Consider the following 19,042-nt stretch of genomic DNA (forward strand, 5'->3'; position numbering starts at 1 on the left):
CTGGATTTCGAGAACCGCAATAGCTAGATAATAGAAATTTTCACAAATTATGTATTTCTGTTATCACTATTTTTATAGTGATAACAGAAATACATTTTATTTTAATTGGACTGTTAGCTTTTGCTAACAGTCCAATTAAAATAAAATAAATTATTAATAGGGGGTCTCATACAACAAACGCGATTTTTTTGCCCTTTTTGCTTTATATCCATAATGGTAACAGTATGGTTTTCGAAAATTTCATAAAATACTCAATTGTACGTCTACTTTAATAATAAATAATAAAAAGTAAATAAACTTATTATTTAAGAGGGGCTCCCATACAAATTTACGGTACGGAACCCTATGTACGCCAGTCCGACTCGCACTTGGCCGGTTTCATAATTTTTCCTTTCATTGTGGATAATGACCTACCTTATTGCCAAATTTCAAGGTTCTAAGTCTGCTAGAAGTACCTTAGAATTTTGATGATCTGTCAGTCAGTGTCAGATGCGGTCCTCTAGCATTTTAGGGATTGTGCGGCGGTTTAACACCCCGCCCACGGAAAAATCACACGTTCAGAAACCGACTAAGAGAAATAAACGATCTGATCCAAATACCGATGACCCTTGGCGAAGAAATACGGACTTTCGATTGGCCTCATGGAATGTAAGCTCTCTGTTTAGACCCGGTGCTATCTACCAAGTAAATAAAGAGATAAATAGATATGGCGTAGGTATAGCAGCCCTCCAAGAAGTAAGATGGCCTGGTAAAGGTGAATGTAACATAGATAGTACCTCAACTTTGTTTTACGGCGCACTATGGAAAATGGTAGAACTAGAGCATATCATAAATGGATTTTAAAAATATCACAATTTGAATGAAATATTTATTGCATTCGATACTCTAATAACCAAATAATCCTAATCAGACATTTTTTTGTTCTAAAACTGCATAAATATTTTTTTTTCATAGGTTGAAGTAAGTTGAAGTAGCGGATGGCTCATTCAAATGTTTGCATACACGTAATTCAAATGAATATTGTGAAAAAAGTATTTAGCTCATGCATGCGGTTTTATACATTTTTAAAAATGATATTTTATGTTCTTAATAATGAGCTATTAACTTTTTTTAATATGCTTTTTATTTTTGAGTAAGTACTTAAAAATTGACATACCCTATTTTTCACTTTTCTTTTTTTTTCGTCGAAGGTTTTCACATTTACCGACGGCTCGCGACGCGCAACTTTATGTGTTATTTGATAGCCTAACTATTTATAAATGAAAAATTTAAAAAATCAGCTGCGGAAGTTTGCGGTCCTGGAAGTTATGGGAAAAAATGTGATAGCGGTCGGAGTAGATAATTCGGTATCTTTTGCGGTTACTGCTGACATAGTTTACAAAAACTATATTAACCACAATATTTTGATAGCAATAGCTTATCATCTATTTTGCACTCGTCGTGCATGAGTAAATATGCATAACATTCATATTAGTACGTATTTCATATCTAAAAAACCAGTATATAAGGGGAAGCAAATATCTTCAAATTGCACACTTCAGCGTGTATTTTATATTGAGTGACACTTATTTAAATTGGTTATTTCCATTAAAATGTCAACTTTCAACTGTACTAAGGGCGATTTCATCATTCCCTATATCGAGCGTGGCAGAACCTTGGAATCGTTGTCCATAGTTCTACAGCAAACATTAAATGTTTCTGAAAACATCTTGTGTTTTGTAATTGGTGACATTCAAAGAAATATTCTGCCTTCTTTCAATAAGCGCTGGGCTCAAGCATCACGGAAAAAGGACGAATTTATTCGAAATAATACAAGCTGGCTGCAGTCAGGATATTCAGTACAGTTTCCGGAGTCCGAAGCACATTCACTGCCATCAACTTCTGGTAAACGAGGAAGACCGTGCATTGCTTATGGAGACTCCTCAGAATCAACAAAGAAAAGGAAAAACACTCTTTTACTAGAAGAATATGGGTTTGAGCACATTTGTAACGCATTTTTGCAAGGACTGCGGGCCTTAGGTGAGTATGCAGAGGCTCATCTTGTTGAAGAGCTAAGAAACTCTGAGAGCGAAAAGAAAAAAGTTTTCTCGACTATGTGGAAAGAGTCAAACCAAATGAAGATTTTATCTGATACAGAAGCATTGAGTGCTTTTATTGATTTGGAACTAACTAAAGCACAATATATGTACCTAAGAAATTTAACCAACGAAAGAAAGTGTACAATGTTTCCCCCATATTACAAAATACAAGAAATAAAACAAACTTGCTATCCACCATCTTCTACAATCGAAATCACAAATACTTATGCTAAAGTGATTAATATACAAGACTTACTGGACCACACAGTTGCCAGAATTTTAAAAATTAATCCAGTTTTCCTAGAACAACACAGAAATTTAATCCTTTGCTGTAAATGGGGATGTGATGGTTCATCTGGCCAAAGTCAATACGAGTACAAGCAGAAGCTGCCAGAAGAATCGGAAACTATTTCAGATGCCAATCTGTTCGTCACTTCATTAGTTCCCATTAGATTAATTGATGACCTCTCAAGAGCCATTATTTGGCAAAATCCAGTACCTTCATCTGTTCGTTATTGTAGACCCATTTCTATTGAATTTTGTAAAGAAACTCCTGAAAAAACTAAGGCAGTTGTAGACGAAATTACCAGACAAATTGAATCTTTACGCCCGTCATTAATAAACAAAGATGGTGTTGCAGTAAATGTGAAGCACGAACTTTTTCTAACAATGATTGATGGTAAGGTGGCTCAGGTCCTAACAGAAACTCCGTCGGGTTCTACGTGCACGATATGTGGGGCTACTCCTCGACTTATGAATGACCTATTAAAAGTGACTGCTAGACCTGAAAATGAAAGTGCTTACCAATATGGATTATCCACATTGCATGCCTGGATTCGCTGCATGGAAATGGTATTACACATTTGCTACAATCTTGACTTTAAGACTTGGTCTGCTACAACAGAAGAAAAAAAGAAATTGAAGAAAGAAAAGAAGGAATTTGTTCAAAAACGTTTCAGGGAAGAGCTAGGATTAATTATCGACAAACCTCGTCAATTAAGTGGAAACTCAAGTGATGGAAATACAGCACGAAGGTTCTTTTACAATTACACTTGCTCGGCGAACATAACAGGTGTTGATGAAACATTGATTAAACGCTTGTATATTATTTTACAAGCTCTATCTTCTGGAATGATGATCGATCCCGAAAAATTTGGAGTTTATGCCTTAGAAACTGCGCGAATTTATGTTAGTAACTATGATTGGTACTACATGCCATCCTCCGTGCACAAATTACTTATACACGGAGAAAGCGTGATCAAACATTTTTCTGTTCTTCCTATTGGGCAACTGTCGGAAGATGCACTAGAGTCGCGCAATAAAGACTACAGAAATATGCGCCTGCACCATGCCAGAAAATGTTCCCGTATAGCTACAAATGAAGACGTATTTAAAACGCTTCTATATACTTCAGATCCATACGTTTCAAGTTTAAGAAAACCTTATGTGAGAAATGTGAAGGATCTTGATGAAGAGGCACTAAGTCTTTTGAAGGTGGTAACTGGTACCTGAAGGTGATCCTACATTTACACCGGAAGTAATTTTAGTTAGGAATAGCGAGGATAATAACAATTAGATATAACATTATAAGTAACTAAAACCTAGAATAAAACCAATAATATTATAAGATTTGTCTAATCTAAGATAAATTAGTTTGGTGTGAGGCATAGATAGGTACTATACGATTTTATAATTTTATGTATTTTATTATGCTTGTGTGATAAGTATAATTTTACTCATATTAGTACTTATTTATAAAAAATAAACTACTCGTATTACTTTTTTATCTTTTCTTTTTTTTTAACCTAAAATAAATATGTATACAATGAGAAAAAATACAAAAATTGATTATTTTTTAAATCTTTGTATATTACTGTATACATGTGCCAAATCTCAATACAATACGATGAAAAACCTTGAAGTTACAAATTTTTGATCCGATAAGGACCCAAATTTTCCACTGTGCGGCGGCGGCGAATCTGGATGCCATACACGCGGCACGGGCTTTATAGTTGCAAATAGGCTATTAGGGAACGTGATTCGTTTTGAAGTAATATCTGACAGAATCTCAACTCTCCGTATTAGAAATAAATTCTTTAACATCTCTTTAATCAACGTGTATGCTCCTACCGAAGTAGCTCACGAGAACGAAAAGGATGAATTTTATGAACTCCTCGACTTAGTTTACGATCAGCTACCAAGGTATGATACAAAAATTATGTTGGGTGATTTTAACGCTAAGATTGGACGGGAAGTTATTTTTGCACCAACCATTGGGATGCATAGCAAACACGAACAATCTAACGACAATGGCCTACGACTCTTAAGTTTTGCAACATCCAAAAATATTGTTATAAAGAGCACTATGTTTCCACATAAAGATATATATAAGGGCACTTGGAAATCACCGGATGGAAAAACTGTCAACCAAATCGATCACGTTCTTATAGAAGGAAGACGCAAAAATACGATCCAAGATGTAAGATCCTACCGTGGCGCCGACTGTGACAGCGACCATTACATGTTGGGTATTAAAATAAAAGCTAAAATTACGACATATAAAAATAAAAAATCGCACAACAACTTAGGAATAAATACAGAAAATCTTAAGAATGATGCCACAAGGAAAACATTTCAAATTGAATTAAAAATACATTTAACGATTTAGCTGTAGAGGACACAAATATAGATAATATTTGGACAACAACAAGAGACACCATCAAAGAAGTTGCACTAAAAACGCTTGGATGCAAGACCTGGAAAGCTTGGTGGAACGAAGATTGCGAAAGAATCATTGAAGAAAAAAGGAAATATAAAATTTTGGCAGAACAGAATAGCAAATTTTTAGACAATTTTAAAGTATTAAAATCAGAATTGAGAAGAATAATAAGAAGAGCAAAAAGGAATCACCTAGATAGTAAAGTTAGATATATTAGTATATTACGAGTAGTATAGTATAAATACCCTTTAACGTTGTTAGTGATGGCCGAAAAGGAAGATCTTCCGACCGAGCGAGATAGCATGCTCGGGCAGGCCGAAGCCCACTGACGTCATTTCAGACGTTGTATATATCTTGCCGTTCTCCGAAACTTCGATAGCGCGATGCAGGAATGTTAGGCGGATTGTGGGTACCGCCACATCACTCCCTCCCGAAGACCTGTGGTATTCTTCGATGCGCTTGTATTGTCAGGTGTGGGCCGAAGCTATGCGTGCAATGACCAGGAGAGGGACCCCGTGCTCTTCTTGCTGACCGGTCGTTGTAGCCTATGGCTGCCCCGTTCAAGCCAGACACGGGTTCGACCGGCGCGGACGCCCAACGCGGCTTATGGTCGAGGCGACCCGGTTATGCTTGATGTCTGCTGACGTGGTGCGGAGGGGCGAGGAGTGTTGATAATGATTGATGTCCAGAAGGATGCGTGTTCTTGTCGGTGGTCACCAATTTAACGTTGTTAGTGATGGCCGAAAAGGAAGATCTTCCGACCGAGCGAGATAGCATGCTCGGTCAGGCCGAAGCCCACTGACGTCATTTCAGACGTTGTATATATCTTGCCGTTCTCCGAAACTTCGATAGCGCGATGCAGGAATGTTAGGCGGATTGTGGGTACCGCCACAATCCTTTGGCGAGCAAACCATACAACTAAGATTATTTCACATTATAAGTAAGATCTGGCAAGATGAAAAACAACCAGAAGAGTGGAACACAGGTGTTATATGTCCGATTCATAAAAAGGGATGTAAGAAGAGGTGCACAAATTATCGCGGAATAGCTCTTTTGCCAACTGCGTACAAGGTCTTATCATATGTGTTGCTTAAAAGGCTAGAACCTCATGCGGAACGAATCATCAGCGATTATTAGTGTGGATTTCGGCAAAACCGCAGCACAATCGATCAGATCTTCCTTCTGAAACAACTTATGGAAAAACGTTGGGAATACGCCCAAAGCATACACGCGTTATTTGTCGATTTTAAAAAAGCCTATGACAGCATCGACCGTAATGCGTTATACACGATCTTAAGGAACTTCAACATCCCTAAAAAACTAGTTGACATGATAATGGTCGCCACTAAGGAAAGCAAAATGAGAGTGAGGGTTGCTAAAGAGCTTACGGACGAGTTCGCAGTGGTCACAGGACTTAAACAAGGAAATGCGCTGTCACCTGTGCTTTTCAATTTAGTTCTGGAATATGTCCTCAAAGAAGTGATTGCACTAGATGTAGGGCTACAACTGAATGGGAAACATAGGTTGATAGGGTATGCCGACGACCTGGCATTACTGGGTGAAACTCCAGAGGAAGTGGCCAGCGCGGCCGAAGTCTTAGAAAACGAAGCCCTTAAGGTAGGCCTAAGTATAAACCGCGAGAAAACAGAATACCTCCACATTAAACGCTATAAAAACACGCGCACAAAACGAGAAGACCTGAATGTGAGAGGGATTTCTTATAAAGGGACGGACAGATTTAAATACTTAGGCTGCACCATTACCGACACTAACACGAGACAGGAGGAAATAAACACCCGCATCCAAAACACCTTACGATGCAGCGCGGCACTTCATGGAGTGTTAGTGTCCAATCTCCTAAGTAGAAAAAGTAAGATCGCCATTTACGCCATTTAAGTCTGTAATAAGGCCAATATTTATGTACGGATGCGAGACCTGGACGCTCACACTCGATGAAGAGAATAAATTACTGGTAGCCGAAAGAAAAATCCTCCGCAAGATCTTGGACCCGGTGAAGACAGAAGACGGAGGAACCAGAATCCGAACCAACGCCGAAGTTGAAGACCTCATGGCTGAGCCCAATATTATTGGCGTATCAAAAGCCCAGCGACTCTGATGGCTCGGTCATGTTGCAAGAATGGGGGAGGATCGTGTCACTAAAATGGCGTTTCTTGGGCGTCCGATCGGGCGACGACCTGTCGGCCGTCCACGGTACCGGTGGCTAGATGTCGTGGAGTCGGACCTGCGCGATCTTCATTCGAATATGAGATTCGAAGTCACAGAGTGGCAAGAAACTGCGCAAAACCGCGACAAGTGGCGCAAACTCGTGTCGGAGGCCAAGATCCACTTTGGGTCGCTGAGCCATCGTAGTAGTAGTCAGTCAGTGAGTGACAAAATGTAGTAACTTTGACCATCCGTAACTATTAAATTATTTATCGAAATTTCATGTAATTTGGAGGTTAAGCTAGTTTTAGTACTTGCTCTTAGTGACCGAAATTCTAAATCCCTAGCTTTGTTAACATTGTAGATAAAGGGGGTGTGAAATAGCCACGAACCGCTTCGAGAAAAGTATGGTACGGCCGTGCCTTTGCTAAAAAGCTTGGCTGGGGCATTGCCGTGCCCCCAGATCCAGTCCGGGTCAAAAGCAAAATAGTATTCTCTTATATAGGTACGTCGAAAGTTATGACGCTGGTTTAATACAGTCCACACGGCGCGTTGCGTCGACGCAGCGCTGCCATATTTTGACGCATAGCCGGCCACACGGGCGCTGCGTCATCGCAACCCGTTATTACGTGAAGCAGTCTTAAGGTCAACACCCCCTCTCGCATCGTCTCGGAGGCTGTTGTCCGTCATGTGTGCGTTGCGACGACGCAGCGCGCCGAGTGAACGCCTTAGTTATTTGTAAGTAAAACAACGCAACGGCAGCGCTGCGTCGACGCAACGCTGACGCAACGCGCCGTGTGGACTGGCTCGCGTTAGCTCAATAAATGATAACAAATTCGTCTTTAATTGCCCATATATACGCAATCGACGTGAACATACGTCGATTGCGTATACTGATACGCAATCATGGCTCACCATCATGGCCCAATGGTGCTAGTTTAAATTAGATTTTAATTTTTGTAGAATTTTACTATATACTGCATCGAAACCATATAGAAACTGTATTGTTGAAAGATTGTTTAGCAGAATTCGTGTACAGGTTTTTTCGTTCGAGTGACATTCAACAAACATATTTTACGGGTGAAAGACCTCTTTATTGCCTTTTAAATTCAGTGTTTTTTTATTTTTTGAATTTTAAATAAGTAAGTGAATAATGTCACTAAATGTTTTAGTGCTAGTTTGGCCTTACCATGAGCTGTTTAGTTTTAAGGATGTCCACCCACATATTTTGGTCACCTATTTTTTTAAAGGAGAAGAATAAGTATTTTATTATAATAAACTGACTAGCAATAGTGTAAAATTTTTCAGCTTTTACTGTTTTGTTATATAAAACACATCTTAAGTATACAAAAAGTGCGTGAAAAATAAAATGAAATTTTGGTTTTCGATCATCGGTTTAAAGAGAAAGTGAAGAATGATATACAAGAGTATATAATATAATATAATATATAGACGTGGTATACAAACGCAAAACACGGAACCACTTCGTTATTTCGGGGTATATTTGACGTTTGCAGGATATTAATCACTTTTCAAGATTTTTCCTAAGTTTTTAATGCATAAAAATACATACCGAATTAATTTGCAACATACAAACAACAACAAAATCTCATTATCACGTAATGTTGTATTGCACCTTTAGGATTTCTAATAGTTGCTCCAACTTTAAGATATCTAGTTGGAAGTTGGTAAGTACATACAACGATTTGGCTGATTACCAAACTACTAATTAGTGTGTCTCTGTCGTGCACAGTCTCTCATGGCCTGCTGACTCCAGGTGCTGCGGCAAGGAGGAGCACCCGGGTTTACCCAATAAAACCCACCGGTGTCTCCTTCCTCCGCTACGCCGCTGGGCCACCGAACTCACCTACGGAGGCGATATCTGCATCTTACCTAAAAGACCTAAAAAGCATTGCAATAAACCCCTTCTATTTATGCTTAGCGACCTAGTCCTGGTGCGCAGATTATATAACCTGTTGGTTTTTAAATAACTCATATTAAAAACACAATATGGGTGTTTTCCAATAAGAGCATTATAGCGCATTATGCGGCATAATGCTTAACGTTGAATGTTTCAACAACAACACCGCTTCGCACAATCGAGCACTATCAAAATAGTGGTTTCGCTTGATGCGTGCAATGGACTATGGATACCAACTCTGACAGAAAAGTAGTTTCAGCATAATTCGACATTAAGCGCTTAAACGCCACTGAGTCGCATTAGGGTCTCTAATTAGAAAACTAGGTATATTACTAAATGAACTGCAACAATGCTCGTTTACCGAACGTCCTTACGTCTGCGAATCAACATATTTACTTAAACAAACAAAACCTAAACTTGTCCACATGTGAACCAAACTCTTCCTGTACCACATGGAAAATACCGAATGCCACCGGTTCCCTGGCAACCCTGCCTCTTTTATTTTCAGGTTGCTTTTTTATGGTTACCGGGTTTCTGAAGGCTGTTTGCGCTGGTTGTGTAGTATTTAAATATAGTCCTTATATTTATAGAACACTAAAGGAGTGAGCACACTGAGACGGGCCGTGCCGGGGCTTACCCTGCCGGGGCTCAAAAATCCGCCTCCATACAATTTGTATGGAAGCGGAAATCCGCTGCGCCCCGACACAGTGTGCGATACGCGCATCCGCTTCCATACAAATTGTATGGAGGCGGATTTTTGCGATGAGCCCCGGCACACTGAGCCCCGGCACGGCCCGTCTCAGTGTGCTCACTCTTTAAATGATGCCCGCAACTCCAACGCCCAAATGCGTTTATTGCGCATGAACTGTACCAGTGTTCAATGAGAATTTAAATCATTATGTAAAATGGACAATAGCTATAGTTCATACCGAAACGAGAAGCGACGCGACGATAATATTATTATCCTACCAAAAACGTTCCATGTAAAATATAAAATGTTGCCAAGACCACCATATAAGGTTTGCCCTGTGAAAAATATATCATGCAGAGCCAAGCTTCTGAATATACACAGCCTAACTCTATCGACCCTAACTTCAACAAATTCAACATATCTGCAAATTCGCTTCGCTACCGTCGTCTAGGTCATGCGAATATTTAGTTTCTGATCGGAAGTGAGTAACAAAACAAGCCATACATGATATTTACTGATATGTATCTGACGAAAGTTATAAGTTTATGAATTTTTTTGTTGGTTGTATAGTAAACCTAGATGATATTATATTATCATATTTCAGCTTTCTAGCACTTCAGAAAGTAGCCAAACATTTGATGATATCAATAAAATCTAAAGTATTAGATCTATTCCATTGTATGTTTAAGGTGACGCCGCGTTAAAGTAAAAAACCGTGTTGGATATGTTTTAGATTGCTTGTTTTCTATGAGAGGCCGGCCCAGCCTCTCATAGAAAACAAGAAATGGAACAGCAAGAAATGGAAAGGGCGTAAGCGACAAAATGGTTTTTGTCACGTAATTTAAAAACCATAAATATATTTAATATAAGCTATGGGCAAATTAAAGTGTATGCATGAACCAATCTCACATAACATAATAATAATAGTAATTTCACATAATAATTTATTTCCTTATTTCACAATTTTGTTACACAATATACAAAAGAGATGAGATCCACCTAGTAAGTGTCTTGAGACACTTGTGTCAGGTGAACTCGCCCTTCCATAACTATTAGTAGTGTAAATAACATTTCAGGAAAGAAAGAGATAGATATTAGATTTACAAAAAAAAAACAAGTTATAACAATATTTAATTTTATGTGTGTGTGTGTGTGTGTGTGTGTGTGTGTGTGTGTGTGTGTGTGTGAGTATGTATATGTATGTTTGTGTGTGTGTGTGTGAGTGAGAGTGATTGTGTAAAAAGAGAGAATTAAAAGAGAAAAACATTAGATTACCAGATATTTGAGTAGTGCTTCAGTTTCTTTATACGTTTTAGTAAGTAGCCATGTCTGTACCATTTTTTTTACAGGTTTGATAGGAGACCAAATAGATATCAAGAAATTTATTAACTTTATTGTATATGTGAACCGAGATTGATTTATACTGTCCTTGAGCAAAGGTTGTGTTTGTCTTAATCGTAGCTGCAACTTTTCCTTTTTTCGCCGTATGGTATTGGTTATGAATTCAAGAGGTAAGTATTTATGACATCTAAGAACCAGAGATAGCACGTAGAGTTTTCTCATAGACAAAAGTTTGCACAAGGAGTAGAGTTCTTCAGTAGAGAAACGATACGGCTTACGATACATTATTTTCAGCAAGCAACGTTGGCTTCTTTCGATGTTTATGAATTTATCGTTACTAGCACCGCCTCAAGCCGTAATACAGTATCCAATTATTGACTGCCCTAAAGAAAGATAAATTTGATCTGATTGAAAAATCTATGTACAAATGGAAGCTTCAATCACTCTCCTCTGTTGGCAAAATTAGAATCCCTTTTTTTACAGAGGTCTTTTTGAATAATTTTTGTGTGTTATAAAAGTTGACCAATCGTGTTATGCTATGGGTAATTCAAAGACAAAGACATGACGAATACTGACGATGCTTTAATTTCTTAGCTTTAGTCATTACTGAGAAAAATCGATATCGCTACAGCCAAATTATCAAGGCGTCGCCTTAATTAGTCTATTACTGACATCATATCCTAAGAATATATCTGTGACATTGGAAACCAACTCTATGAGGGTTCAAAAAAACAACGAAACACTGAGAAAAGGTAGGTAGGTAAGGTATATACGTGGGAGAGCCATGCTTCGGCACGAATGGGCCGGCTCGACCGGAGAAATACCACGTTCTCACAGAAAACCGGCGTGAAACAGCACTTGCGCTGTGTTTCGTCGAGTGAGTGAGTTTACCGGAGGCCCAATCCCCTACCCTATTCCCCTCTCTTCCCTCCCCTATTCCCTTCCCTTCCTTACTATATTAACCTATTCCCTCTTAAAAGGCCGGCAACGCACTTGCAGCTCTTCTGATGCTGCGAGTGTCCATGGGCGACGGAAGTTGCTTTCCATCAGGTGACCCGTTTGCTCGTTTGCCCCCTTATTTCATAAAAAAAAAAGGTAGTGCCCGCGCTTCGCTTGGTGTGTATAAAATATAATTCTACCTTTATAGATAAGCAACCCTCATCCAGACTATTATATGTTGATAATATTATGAATGCGAAAGTCTTTCTGTTTGTCTGTCTGTTACCTCTTCACGCTTAAAACGCTGAACAGATTTTTATGTAATTTGATAAGAATGTACAATGTACATACTTTTAATGTACATGAAAAGGATATAGGACAATCTACTTTGATTCCAAAAAAATGCACGGTTCCCGCGCGATAAACAAATTTTGGCGCAGTGTAGTTGCGACGTCATCCTCAGACCAAATAAAAAGGCGTCATCTAGTATAATTGTTATATTGCAGAGGTATATCAATTCCGTTTTTTTGCATTTTATTTATTTCACTTAGGGCTGATTTTTCAATTGTCAGATTTTTATCACAGGAATAAATTTAGCGTTTTGACAGATTCCATATGAATAAAATGTCAAAATGTCATAATATATTTTATTCTTTAGGTAAAATTTATCTGACGATTGAAAAATCGGCCCTTATTCGTTCAAAAATGCGTCAATTAGTAGAAATATTGTTTTTCAAATCATACCTAAAAGCTAAAACAAGCTTTGTATGCCCGTAGGCCGTATAAGTGTTATGTAATGTCTGCTAATTTACATACTATTTTGAATGTATCATGAATCATGTTGTCGATGTCCGCTGGCAGAACTAAATTCGCAATTTCAAAAACAATGGAAATAGCCGGTAGTTAAAGTATAATATTTTTTTTCCAGGATACAAAGTATCCTATGTCCTTTCCCGGGACTTAAATAAGCAAAATCGGTTCTACGGTTGCCGGTTTGGGTGTGAAGAGGTAACAGACAGTCGGACAGACAGATTCTGTCCGTCCGTATTAGACATAATTTTGCAAAATAAAATATTGGTATGGACCATTATAGTACCACCACGCTTAGATTTACAAACAAGTAAAACTGTAAGCTAAGAAAAGAGTGAAAAAACACTTTTACTCTTAGCGGATTTTTTTAATGTTGTAAATTAACGAATTATTAAGAAAAAATTTAAATAAAATAAATTATTAAGGGGAGCTCCCATACAAAAAACACAATATTTTCCTTATTTTCTCTCCATAACGGTACGGAACCCTTTGTGCGCGAGTCCGACTCGCTCTTAGCCGATTTTTTTTGCTTTATTCGCCCTAGCTGACGATCGGCCTTCTAATTTCAGCAACTTGTATTACATTTTACTCTGAGTTTAAGATAAAAATAAAAGATGTTTTATAAAACAGCAGCAAGAAACTTCCACTATTTTAGGGTTCCGTAGCCAAATGGAAAAAATCGGAACCCTTATAGATTCGTCATGTCTGTCTGTCTGTCTGTCCGTCCGTATGTCACAGCCACTTTTCTCCGAAACTAAAAGAGCTATACTATTGAAACTTGGTAAGTAGATGTAGTCTGTGAACCGCATTAAGATTTTGATACAAAAATAAAAAAATATTAAAAATATTAGGGGTCCGCATAGGTCCGCACAACTGAAACCAAAAAAAAAAAATTTCATCTAACCTATGCGTGTAGGTTTCTAACATATTTTTTTCCTAACCTGAATAGTTTGCGAGAGAGACTCTTCTAAAGTAGTAAAATGTTTGTCCCCCCCCTCTAACTTCTAAAGTAGGGGCATGATAAGTCTAAAAAAATTTATGATGTACATTACTATAAAAAACTACCAACGAAAATTGGTTTGAACGAGATCTAACAAGTAGTTTTTTGTATACGTCATAAATGGTAAACCTTAATTTAACTTTCATTAAATCAACTGAAATCTAAAAATAAATCAAAAACCTTTGAATTTCATGAAAATAAACCTTATTGCTGCTGCGGAACCCTTCATGGGCGAGTCCAACTCGCACTTGGCCGGTTTCTTATTTTAAAGTTTTATTATTAAAATCAATGAAACCGTTAAGGTACGAAATAATTCATGAGCTATGAGGAAGTTGTTAATAAAACGTATTACAAGGTTTAATAGTCTATTTTTATTTTTGCAATAAACACTCCATACATTATGCATATTTCCCAAACGCTCACTGAACTTGGAAACGCAGGACCTTCTGATCCGGTCCTCAGATCATCAGATATTCTATAGGTCCACTCATTATAATACTAATGAACTTACAGTTTGTATGATGTAATTTTCGTTTGCGTGCAAAAGTTAATCGACGGACAGCTGGCGACCAAATCGGTCATGTGGCTTCAGCTGTATTAAAACTCCATTAGCTACTTCCCTGAACAACCTTTTCTGATAATCTGCGTGCTGGCTGGCCGTGGACGATGGGTGGATGTAGTGGGGTGGGAAAAAAATGGAAAAAAAATGTTAGGTTCAGCGACTTTAATTTTTTTTCCAAACATTTGCTCTGTACTTCCTGTGTACCCAAAAAAAAATTAAATCTGTCAGGTGGTGGTAACGTAGTCAATACTTATTTAAAAGAAGATTATCATAGCATAATAGTCATAGATATCTTGATTATAAGGCACAGCAATGTTCAGATAGCTACTTCCAACGCTGTAGAAGGTATCATTTTTTGCCATTCAAACTCAGGCGCCAAATCAGTGACATATGTTTCTTAGTGAACATCGCAAATGGTTCCATCGACTGCCCTGAATTACTCTCAAAAATAAATTTACGAACCAACCGACAAGGATTTTGTCACCGGCCTCTACTTGATGTACCTTCTGCAACAACTTATAATAGAAATAATGCAATTTTTCTTACGAAGCACTTATGCTTTTAATAAAGTATCGCAGGACATGGACATTGACCTATTTTGTACTAAATCTAACGTTGTAAAACGACTATTGGCAAATTCATTCTTTGATTAGGATTGTATAATAATTGTGTTTGAGGTACTTTGTATTATTACTTGGTTTTGCTCATAACTCTCATTGTATTATTATTTTTTCTCTTGTATTTAAGTTATTTGTCTTTATCTTTCCAAAATTAGTTAATATAAGTATATTTAAGATTAATATAGTTTGACACATTTGTGCTGATTTGTATAATGATTATCTTTTTACATACATGTGGAGGCTTGTCATTAGCTATTTAGTTATCTAAATTATTGTACTAGCTATTTAAGTTATTTGTCTGTGAGCCTTCTGAATATAAAATAAAATAAATAAAAAATAAAAATTAAAAATTAATTACATTTCATGTCATAAATTAATAGTATTAAATTAATTTACTCTACAACTATCTTTAATTTACATCATATTTAAGAAACAATTAAAAGATAACTTATAGAAAAATGTTATTATAATATTAAAGTTAAGAATAATAGGATAGAAATCTAAACACTAAAATACAATCTAAAATATACAGATATATTATATATACAAACTTTAAATATAAAACTATAAAAAGAAAAACTTGCCCAAGTCGTCCCCATCTGGCAGAGTGCCCAGCAAGCTGACAGCATTGCCACGTTGGATGGCAATTGCTATCCGCTGTGCCAGGTAGCTCCCAGCTCTGGGGTCTCGGGTGGCTTCAACAAGCTTCTTAGATATTCCTCTAAAAAGCTTATGTGCCCCCGGACCCCATGCGCCTAGAGTTTCCACCCCAAACGGTTCAAATATAAGATCTCCGCTGAGGTTCTCATATTTGCGCCGCTTGAGGTTCTCTGCTTGGTTTGCGGCTGCGCCCGCACATCTCGAGGTGCTCTGAATATGGGACGAGGCGAGTTTGTCGACACAAGTAGCATCCCACACAAGGGCCCGACCCACATTTCAGGGCACCAGGGTCATTCCATCGGGTCTCTTGCCATCGTCGCGCGCCAAACCGGAGGGCTCCAGTATCGCTGGCACGCCGGCAGTGACAAGAGCCCGACGAATGAGGTCATTCAGGTTGTGATGCCGCGAAAAGCGTCCGGCACTTCGCGAGCAGCACAACCCGTGGTGACCATAGCTGTCAACGCGCGCGCCGCAAACACACTGATGGGGGACGACATGGGGGACACCAAGACGCAGGGCAGTGGCAAGACGGAATGTATTACGGTCCAGCAATGCTACTGTGTTTTTAGATGGCAGTGCCTGCAGCCAAGCTCCCGACTCCCACCTCTCTACGGCCAAAAGTCGAGCCCGTTCTACGGCGCTGGTAGACGTGTTAAACAGTTTATTACGCACCAGTTCACAGATGGGCTCGTCCCAGAACCTTTGGGAAGATGTGTTCTTGGGAACCTCGCTGCCGGCACTAGCAATGTCCCAGGCATCCTTGGCCTCGTCCGCAAAGGGAATGACGAATGGGCAAGATGAGGGCTCTAAAATGTTGGCTATTACTGCGCGATTTGCGTGGACCGAGGACAAGAACGCCGGTAAAGCTGTATCAGATGTTTTTCGTATTCCCAGGCCACCGAACCTTACTGGTAGTGTAGCTTGGGTCCAGGAACATTCATCAAATTTTATGTTTAAAATTGTGGAAAGCGTATGCTTTAGGGTGTCATCTAAGCTATGGAGAAGTTCTGGTAACTTCCAGAGCTGACAACACCGCAAAGCATACGTAAATTTTGGAATTTCACTTTCTGTGGCCGTACTATGAAGCGCTCCTTATGGTTTACTACTCCTGTCGAGGCAGCCAACGCGCTAATAAAGTCTTGTTGCTTGAGCGTATGCTTGTAAACATAATAGTTTTGTCGGTACATTTAATCTTAATACAGGTCCAAAATTTCGCTCTTCCACCTTTCACGGAGTATCCTGTCAATAGGCTCGGATAACAGCAGACTTCTTCTCGGAGTATATTATCACTTCGCAAATCGCAGTCCTTGTGGTTGTATGGAGAAATTATATCGGTTCACAATGGGGTTCACATACTCACAATTTTCCCTCTTGGGGTTTGATCAATTATTATTATCGGCGGTGGAGAGAACACGGGAAAGTATTTTCTCCCTCTTTTAGCTGAAACGTTTTGGATTTTATTAATTTATTTGAAAAGAAATTGTTGAGAAAATTTTAGTGACATGACAGGCATGACAATATAGTATACTATTTAAATGATAAAATCAGTAATTATTATACTTAATAAGAAATATATTTTATTTCTTAATAAGTATAATAATTACTGATTTTTATAGTATACTTACTATAAAAATCAGTAATTACTATAAAAATACATACTAACATAATATTTATTGCTTTTAGTTCCATTGGTAAATTATTATAAATTGCAGGAGCCATAGAAATACACTTCTACAAAATATACACTACAGTATAATATTAGCGTGCTATTTGTAATACGATTACAAAGGCGGTATGTGTCACGTTGACGCCTGTTGCTCGCTATCGAGGCTAGCTCAAAAAGATTTGGATTTTGTTTGACAAAAGTTGCTACCTCATAAATATACAGACACGTAAGTACCTATTAGAATTTTATATTTCACAAAAAATGGTTTACAGGTATCGGTTGATGACAGTCCAAACATAGCTCTTGATCATCGCTTTTGTGCCTTAAAAATTATGTCAACATCTGTTGAGTTTCCCCAGAATATTACGCCATACCTCAGTATTGAGACCGTTATATGCAGTTACTGTTGTACTGTCACTTGAGATTTTAGATAAGTCATGAAGTGCATAAACTGTTTTTTTTTTAAACAAAGTTGTTCAATATGAGCTTTCAATACATTCAGAACAAATTTAGAAATGAATCTGCGCGTAACGTCATGGTCTGATTTAACCCTTTTGTGTGTTTACCCGAAAAGCTTCGTGTTTGCGCTTCGCGGCTTCGTATTTGTACGCATCGTGTTTACGGCGCGTAGCATCCGCGAATCGCGGCCGCAATTCGCGCCGCGAGTGTAGAGCCCGCATATAAAGGTTGGGTTACACCAGAGGCGTGGTTAAAGTTAAAGTAAAAGTTATGGTTATAGTTAAATATGGCGTCCTTTAGCTTTAACTTTAACCATAACTTTAACCGGAGAAATTCACAGATGTCTGTTGGGTTAATTTTTTTTTTTTTTTTTATAGTTAAAGATACAGTTATAGTTAAAGATAGTTGGTGCAACTAACTTTAACTATAACTAACCTAACCTAACCCAACCTTAGTAATAACGTAACCGGAGAATTTTGGCCGGTTATGGTTAATGAACTTTACTATAACAAAACCTACTCTAGTTGTTTCATCAAAAAATTAAAAAGTTTATAAAAATATTATTAAGGTTAAATTATTATAATTACATATAATTAATGATCATGGTGCAACAAATATAATATTTGTGAGGTTCTGTGGTTATATTATTTATACTAGCTGTTGCCCGCGACTTCGTCTGCGTGGACTTCAATTTATAGCGCGCGGTATCAACAAAATTGTTGTCAAATTTAAAAGCTTTTTAAAACCCTGGTACCCCTTAAATCGAAATGCCCAAAAACAGCTGTGCAGTGTGCACATAATATTTCATTATTTTAAATTAAACTTTATTTATGCCAAATTTTAAAGCTTATTTAGACCATTACACAACTTTACCCATAAGCAGCTATAATTTATCATTCATAGGCTTAAGGTCACGTCACTGCATACTGCATAGATAAAGTAATGAGCAGTAAGTTGTATAAAATCGTGTAAAACAATCTAAAGAATCGAAAATTATAATTTAGGATGGTACCACCTCTTATAGAAAACACTTAAGAGCAAGCGATACCGCGATGTAGATGACTCTTAGCGCCATCTGTTATGAATTTTGGAACTAACTTAATTTGAACAAATTTACGTATTTTCACCCTCTTTCAACCCCTTTTTCCAGTTAAAAAGTAGCCTATGTCCTTTCTCAGACTTTAGACTATATGTGTACAAAATTTCATTACAATCGGTTCAGTAGTTTTGGCGTGAAAGCGAGACAGACAGACAGACAGAGATACTTTCGCATTTGTAATATTAGATAGATGTCACGGTGACGGCGCCGCGCCGTGTTTGACGGGGACGCGGCCTAACTGGAGCATTTAACAGAACTTTATGAATTTAAAAATTTTAAACATAACTGGTAACTACGCTTAACAAGTAACGGTT

This window comes from Aricia agestis, chromosome 6, assembly GCF_905147365.1.
Source record: "Aricia agestis chromosome 6, ilAriAges1.1, whole genome shotgun sequence".
In the NCBI taxonomy this organism is placed as follows: domain Eukaryota; kingdom Metazoa; phylum Arthropoda; class Insecta; order Lepidoptera; family Lycaenidae; genus Aricia; species Aricia agestis.